This window comes from Myxocyprinus asiaticus, chromosome 15 (genome assembly GCF_019703515.2).
Source record: "Myxocyprinus asiaticus isolate MX2 ecotype Aquarium Trade chromosome 15, UBuf_Myxa_2, whole genome shotgun sequence".
In the NCBI taxonomy this organism is placed as follows: domain Eukaryota; kingdom Metazoa; phylum Chordata; class Actinopteri; order Cypriniformes; family Catostomidae; genus Myxocyprinus; species Myxocyprinus asiaticus.
Genome location: NC_059358.1, coordinates 31,072,870 through 31,080,970, shown reverse-complemented (window position 1 = coordinate 31,080,970; position 8,101 = coordinate 31,072,870). Strand labels below are relative to the sequence as shown.

The 8,101-nt window shown below is 38.3% G+C and overlaps 1 pseudogene; it reads right to left on the bottom strand.

Moving 5' to 3' along the window:
- Window positions 1–1,352: 1,352 nt before the first annotated feature.
- Window positions 1,353–7,146, bottom strand: LOC127452674 (sodium-dependent neutral amino acid transporter B(0)AT3-like; annotated as a pseudogene).
- Between the last annotated feature and the right edge of the window lie 955 nt (window positions 7,147–8,101).

Here is an 8,101-nt window from a genome sequence, read left to right as displayed (position 1 = left end):
CCTGCATGAAGAGCATGACTCTTTCTTAATCAAGTGATTCGATGATTTCACAAAATCTCAAACCCACTTTCTTTAAATTCTCTGTTTGAAGAAGATTTAAATTGTTGTCATGGTTGCCATACTCTACAATGAGGCCTACTGTATGCACCTGCAATAAAAGACAACTTGAAGTATACAGCTCAAAAATATCACAATATGATGATGCAAGTAAATTATTAATCAAGTAAGGGATAATTAACAGTAGTCCATCGATCATTATTCATGACAAAATAAACCATCTGGACCCCGACTTGAAGTGGTGGGGTCTTGTATTACCCTGAAGGACCGATAATGACTGTTTAATTGCACATTAATTCACTTATTATGGTGCTATTTACCATATAAACAATGGACATGAAATACTGATTTGAGTTTAAATTTACATGAAAAGAAAGCAACAGAGTGACAAGAGAAACATACCTAGCACAGCTGTGTAGGAAATGTGTTGCCTTGGAGAATGGTTACTCATATAATTTAGTGGTGAATGCAATAACTGACCAGAATTTATCAGAATCAAGTATTCCAAAGAACTGTGTAATAGTAATTAATAATAATATCACAAATAATCAACGCTATGTGTATTTACAGTGAAGGTTTAAAAAATATTTTGCATAATCCCTGACATTGAATTTTGCAATTCAGCATTTTTACGTTTTTGTAATGTTATTAAATAAATATAATTTACAAAAAGCGAGCCTAAATAAGGTACAATGATTATATTCACATACACAGAAAACCAGAGAAAACCACTCAACTATAAATCAGCAAGCCACAGAAGACAGACAGCAATGAAATTCACCTGCTATTTGACACCTTGAGGTCCTCCTTGTTATGAGAGCTGGCTGTGTCTCAAGGATGTGCTATCCTTTGCCATTTGTCCCAGGTAAGGATGCTTCCATGCACGCCTGTACTCCAGCAGCCGTACTTTGAAGGGCTTGATAACATCACAGTGCATGAGGGCACCATTGTATGAAACTGCCAGAAAAGCAGAACGAGCCCAAGCTGACAAAGGCAGCCAGCATATTCCACAGCACGGGACAACAAGGGGGGACAATGTCACGGTTCACCCCCCCACATCACAAAAAAGGACCACTCTGTCACTCAAATCACATACACACACATGCACACACACACACACACACACACACACACACACACACACACACACACACACACACACACTCACACACTGTTACCAAGCACTTGACATCCTTATACACCAAAATATGTTTTTTATATATGTTAATTTAATTGCAGTGCCATAATTATGCCTTTGTTATAATTGTAATATGTACCATACAATTTTACAACAATCAGACAGTCACACAGTACTGCCTAAACAATATTATTCACAGATAATATGACAGAATGCATGCAGCACATTGAACCCTTTAGATCTAAGGGAAAATAATGTTCTTTATCTTACATGACACATCAGAAAACAAAACAATGAAGGTTTAGCTCACAAGCAAGCCTTGCTTTATTATTTAATGGCTCTGTACTTTTCATTCATGAAAGCTACCAATTGCTGTTGAATACTTATAGTGACATACCTGTTCACACCATAGATATAAACCATGGCTTTGATCTCGAAAAAGGCAACGACTAGCAGTGGCACAGACTAGCCAGTAGTTCCCAGACAAAATATCAATGCAATACTGAAGGAGATCAGGCATGTTAGACCTAGGAGACGAATCTATGAATTCTATGTCATTCAGTGGGCATACTGTACATATACAAGGCCAAAAGTATGGACAAAACCACATTCACACCCCATTAATATGTGCTTAAAATCACATGGCTGAAATTTCACAAAAGGTCACCTGCCAAAATAATTCTTACCAGTGTCTCACCAAATGAGTGAAACCTTTTGACTCCTACCTGTAAACAGCTCTTTGGGCATCCATTTGGGGACAATGTGCAGGTCTAACAGAGGGGTTAGGACCCCTTCCAGATTTCCAAACATGGAGGACATCCCCAAAGCATGACAAAGAAAAAGCACAGCCCAAACCTGAGAGCCTGGCATCTTTGTCACTGCCTCTGTGAACACAATGAATGACAGGCCAGTGCCTGAAGCACTCTGAGTACAAAATGAAGACACATAAACACATATTAAATGATTAATTATTTGTTAATGCTACTGTATCTTCCATTACACATTCAAAAAATAAAAGGAATGTTTGCTAATTTGCAATCAGTTCGGTACATTTAAAATTACTGTTATGATTTAACCAAAATTAGGAGGAAGTACTGCCATTACATTTTCTGATAGTACGACTAATCAAATGCAACTGTACCTGATTAAGAAATGTAGGAATATCACATGTTGTCAAGTTAAGACTTGCAACAAGCCCATAATTTGTAGCAGTCAGATATGTTAGCCGCTCTTTATAAATTGTCTCTGTAATGTTCTGATCCAAAATATTAAAAGTATTTCAAGTTGTTTACATTACTAAAAAGAAATAAAAAAAACAAGGTTAAAGATTTTGCACAACACCATAAAACTTTTTATTGTGGTCCTACTGTTGTGCTTACCTGTACTACATGCACTCTCTGTAATTGGTTTGTGCCTTGAAGCCCAGGATTGCAAAGATTGGAATAGATGCATAGGTCGATGTTGCACTACTGATGCAACCACCGATGACAGCATCTCTTTCACAGTTGTTCCTGAGCAAACAGACAGATATACAGTGAAGCTGAAAATGCACATTTTGTTTTATAGCCTGTAGACAGTGTTAGAGGCTTTGGGTGATAACAATTTGATTTTGTTCAGTTATGATTTTTTATGAAATCATGCGCTGCATCATGAAATATGAAGTTTGGTCATGATTAGGTTTGATTTTGGTGTAAATTATAATTCATTTTCAAAAATATCCTAGACATTAAATGTAACTGGAGAGAAATTCAAATGTGTATCCACTAGCAGATTGGGGATCTGGATTTGGTGGATTTCTACATGGAAAATTGGTAAAGAATTGTATTTTGGATATTAACTGAATGAGTAATATATTGGGTATTTTTATAGTAATTATAATTTATTGTTAAATTCTATGATCAATGCATGTATTTTTTTTAATTACATATTGATGCATTGTGATGCATTGTGATGCATTGTGATGCATTGTGATGCATTTTTTGCATTTTTACATCCCTTTTAGTGGCCAATATTAATAATTTTAGATATGATGTGTGACATTTGATGCATACAGGAAAAGTCTGTTTTGACAAGTAACATACATTTTTTTTTACTGGTTTTATTGAAGTCAGAAATATAATTTAATATCACTGTATCAACCTGAATACATTAGGTTACACCTACAAATGCATATTTTATACAGTAGGTTAAATCAAATAGAAATCCTTGAGATAACAATTGCAGTTGACCACTTTTTCAGTGTAGTATTATACCATAGAAACCAGGACTTCACACACTATATAGTTAGTTTCATATACAGTATTTATTCCAGAGGAGGGAGATTGACAGTTTTTCACATGAAAAACATGCATGTTTGTCACTTACTTTTCTGGGTTATAACTGGAAAATGCAATAAGCCCACCAAAGGCTAATGACAGAGAGAAGAATATCTGAGTTGCAGCATCTAACCACACTTTTGGGTTCTTCAGTGTTTTCCACTGTCAGAAGAAAAAGACAAGTTAAATTTTATTCACATAATTTACATTCACATAAATTGTCAGATTTAATTTTGTGTTGGATTTGGACCTACATTAGGGATGAAGAGGTGCATTAGTCCAAAAGTAGCACCTGGGAGAGTCAAGGACTGGATCAGGAAAATGGTGAGCACCACAATAGGAAAAGTGGCTGTCAAATATATTGCCTGCAGAATCAAAAAGGTAGGAGGTTTCTTAACCTAGAGTGTGTTTCATTGAACAAAAATGTGTGTAGTGCAAGATGAGTCACCAATATTTTTTTTTTTCTTTCATTTTCCCGGATGAAAGAGACTAGGTACAAATTCATTTTGTACACTAGCATATACTGTAGATGGCTTTAAAGCTGATCTATCATGGACTAAAAGCCACAAAACTCCAATTTTGATTGCATGGGTTCTTTAACAAGGAAGAACGAGACAAAGGCCATAGTCACCATACATAAATGTGTAGTGTGTAGCTTTCCAATGGTCTCAATTCCACAGATAAAGCAGACATAGACTATACACCAGGCTATGGCCAGACACATCACCAGCTTCCATTGTATGATTCCACTGCTCTCAATGTTTGGAGAGATATTTAGAGTCTCTCGGTACCAAAAATAGTGGACAGGTGTGCTCTGTTTGCACTCTTCATTGTGTTCTGTAGCAAAAAGTCACAGTGTATTAAGTTGCAATATACCCCACATGCTCATTGAATATTACTATTGGTTTATTACTTGCCTGTGTGGTTGGTTTTAGTAGGACAGTGATGCCAGGGATGTGGGTTATAGAATGAATGAAAGGAGTACCACAAGACCCATGCCAAGATGGTGTTGTAGAATAAACCCATTAAGAAGGACACTGTCATAGAGGCCAAACCTGCATGCACAAAGAAAGGTCTTCTCAATGGTCACTTCTGTGTCAAATTTAAATTAAAATCCTAAAATTAGCTAAATCCCCAGGGATTAGATTAGTGTGATAATTATTATTATGGGTTGAGTTAGTAGGCTATAGACATGAAATGCACACAGTCTATTTGTCATGGTTTGGGCAAAGATTTTTTTTCCCATTTCCTTGTGTTTCCTTGTTTTCCCTTTCCTTGTGTTTTTTGTGTTTGTCTTTTGTTATCCCCCCGTTTGTTTGTGATTGTGGTTTGTTCCGGGCATGGGGCTCCACTCGGCTTCTCCTGATTCTATCAGCCAACTCATCTGTTCCTCATCTTCTCATCAGCCTGCAAGTACTTAAACCCTGGGTCTTCAGTCACTCGTCGCAGATCGTTCAGTCAGTCAGTGTGGTACTAACATTTAGGCCTCCTAGTGATTTTTGCACAGCTCTTTCTACCTAGAGTTTTGAACCCCCAGTCTCTCCTATATTCCAGGACCACAACTCAACCGGCCTGCCTGCAGCTCCACTCAGCCACTCACCGCCAGCCCAGTTAGTCTTCTGCCTCCTCCTTTGCCAGCCCATTTTCCGCTACCTGTGTCTACAAACATCTTGTAATAAACCCGTTGATCCAACTTGCTTCTCCGTGTCTGTGTTCTGCTTTTGGGTACAGAACTGTCGTTGGTCATAACACTATTTCAAAATCTAAATAAAAATGTTGTGTGACCCAACTAATTAATTTAATTTATACATTTATACTGTACATCATTCACATGTAAAACAGCAATGGATTATAACAGCAATTTACTGTATTGACAATATACTATACCATTTTCAAAGATGATTCTGGGTGTCTATATTACTTTTGCACATACTTTATATTTTAACCTACAGATTGCAGTAATATATAACAATAACTTTTAATTTTTGATTGGACTTTTTTGTTATAAATGATGGGCACTGAACAGTCGCTTGTCCCATTACCCACCTACTCCACCAAGGTATGGTGAGATCGAGTTCCAGACTCCAGTGCAGCCGGTCCGGAGCTTTTGTCTGATTGCAAGCTCCAAATGAAGCAGAGGCAGACCTTCACAAACCAGGGCTATGAGGTATGGGATCAGGAAGGCACCTGTGTGTCCAAAACAACATCCATATTTACAGCTTGACCCTCTCATAATGTGTTATGTAAACCTCAACCAGGTACCTTTTCAAAATACCTCAAAGACACCAAAAAGGCAATGATTAGTTTGTAAATTAACCCCACTGATAATGTCAAATAGAGAATAGGTATAATGCATCAGTAACAATATTGTATTGTGCTTTGCATAATGAGCCATTTCGCATATGATACACCACAATGGAAAAAAAGGCTGTTTATCTTCACCCAAAAATGAAAATTCTGTCTTTATGTACCCACCCACATGGCTTTCCAAACCTGTAAGATTAAGTAATTTTTAAGTGATTTTTCATTTTCTTTGCACTAAAAATCAATGCAAGTTCTCACGTGAACACGCTATCCACTGTGAACAATCTTTTCCCATACATTTGATCGATGCAAAGGCGAGAAGCAGCACAGTCTTAAGTGAGAGTATGCGTAAGCTTACTTGCTCTAATGGATCAAACGGGAAACCCGTAAGCGCTTCCAACACAAGCACTAAGTCCCAGACCAGGACAGAAGCGGGTCCAAAGGGTCTCAGCCGTCTCACACCCTGCAAAAATTGGTTGACCAAAGGATGTTTGCCTACAGACAAGTCACCACAGAGGTAAAGTGATGCTGCTATAGCAGCCAAATATACCTTGAGCGTGGGTAGTGTGAGACCTGCATCCAGTCACTCCTGTATGAATCAAAGTATCGTCTGCATGGAGCAATGCTTTCATTTCATTTATTTATTTGTCAGGGACAATACGCATTAATCAAACATCTCACTGATGTAAATGTACCAGATTTAGCCAGTGGCTCATTTTAATCTGCTGTCACTGGGCAGGTTGTTGTTAATGGGCAAAATTACATTCAAAAATCATAATTTTAAATATAAAAAATGCACACTATACTTTGGGTCCTCACCAGATTGTTCTTCATCACAGGCCATTCTTGAGGTTCGCCTTCAAGGATTTGGTATACCAGTTCAACGTCCTACCCTTTGAGTTGTCCCTGTTTCCTCGCAAATTAATTAAATATGTCACTGCAGCGCTAAATTACTGAACAACCTCAATGATTGTTGCTCATGGCTCAGTCGCAGGAGTTAATGTGCGAACACAGGAATCGGTTGCTAGCACACTTAGAGCAGTTGGGATTCAGGGTCATCTGGATGAAGAGTGGTTGGTACCCAGTCAGCAGATTGCATTCATAGGTTTGAAACTCGACTCCATAAATGTGTCCATAAAAGCTTGACTCACTGATGAGTATGTTCAGTCCATTCTCTTAAACTTCATAGGGCTCAGTTTAGGAGAGACCTGTCCATTGCAACAGTTCCAGCAGGCGCTGAGCATTCTGGCAGCAGCAGCTTTGGTCACACCACTGGGCTTGCTGCAGATGAGACCTCTCCAGTGCTGGCTCAATTCGAGAGTTCATCATCATGCTTGGTGACACTTTCCATTCTAGTGACGTGTTGCTGCCTAGCCATGTTTGTGTTTGGAGGAGACCCAAATTCATTCGGGCAGGTGTTGCACTGGGCCAGGTAGGCAGTCGTGAGGTAGTTAATGCGGATGTATCGGGCACAGGCTGCGTATCCCTGTGCGATGGACACCCGCCGTTTGTCAGATGGACAAGTCTTTCTGGCTCTAAGAGCATTTTGAGCAGAAGAGAAGAGGAAGAGAGAGAGAGAGAGAGAGAGAGAGAGAGACCCTCACACTGAAGCAGTATCAGGTACAAATAATTAGCTAAATATATGTTGCCATATGCCCCTAAAAATAAGGAATCATCCCCTAATTGAGGGAAAAAATTGCGTTCCTTATGACATCCATAACGACACACCCAAACTGCTGAGAATGTTTCACAAATTGAGAGAAATTAACACACCTTTCACGTGAGTTGTGTGAGATATCAAATGTACATGGATGCTACACTTGAAAGAAGCGGCTGGGGGAAAGATCAGTGACAATCAGTGGATGTCTTCTGTCGTGTTTTCTGTCAGAAACAAGGTAATTTTTTCAAAATCATATAGCATTCGAGTGCATGTTAATTGATTTCCATCATTGGGATTGTAAAACACCAGTAAATGCACCTATTCATGACATGCCATTACATTTTATTGCATGTCAGAGCTCGTTCTGGAAGAGAGAGAGAGAGTCTCACTTACTCAGACTGCCTGAAAAAGTACAAAAGACTCATATGCAACAAAAGAGAGAACTATTTTAAAGTTAAAATTAATGAAATTGATCAATCAATAGACCAAAACACATTTTGGAGTCTGTATAAAAAAAAATTAAAGACCCAAATCTGAAACACCACTCCAAAACACCAAAATTTGGAAATCTTACTTTAAAAAGCTATATAAAAAAATAAAAAATAAACCAACAGGCCTCAACCAGTC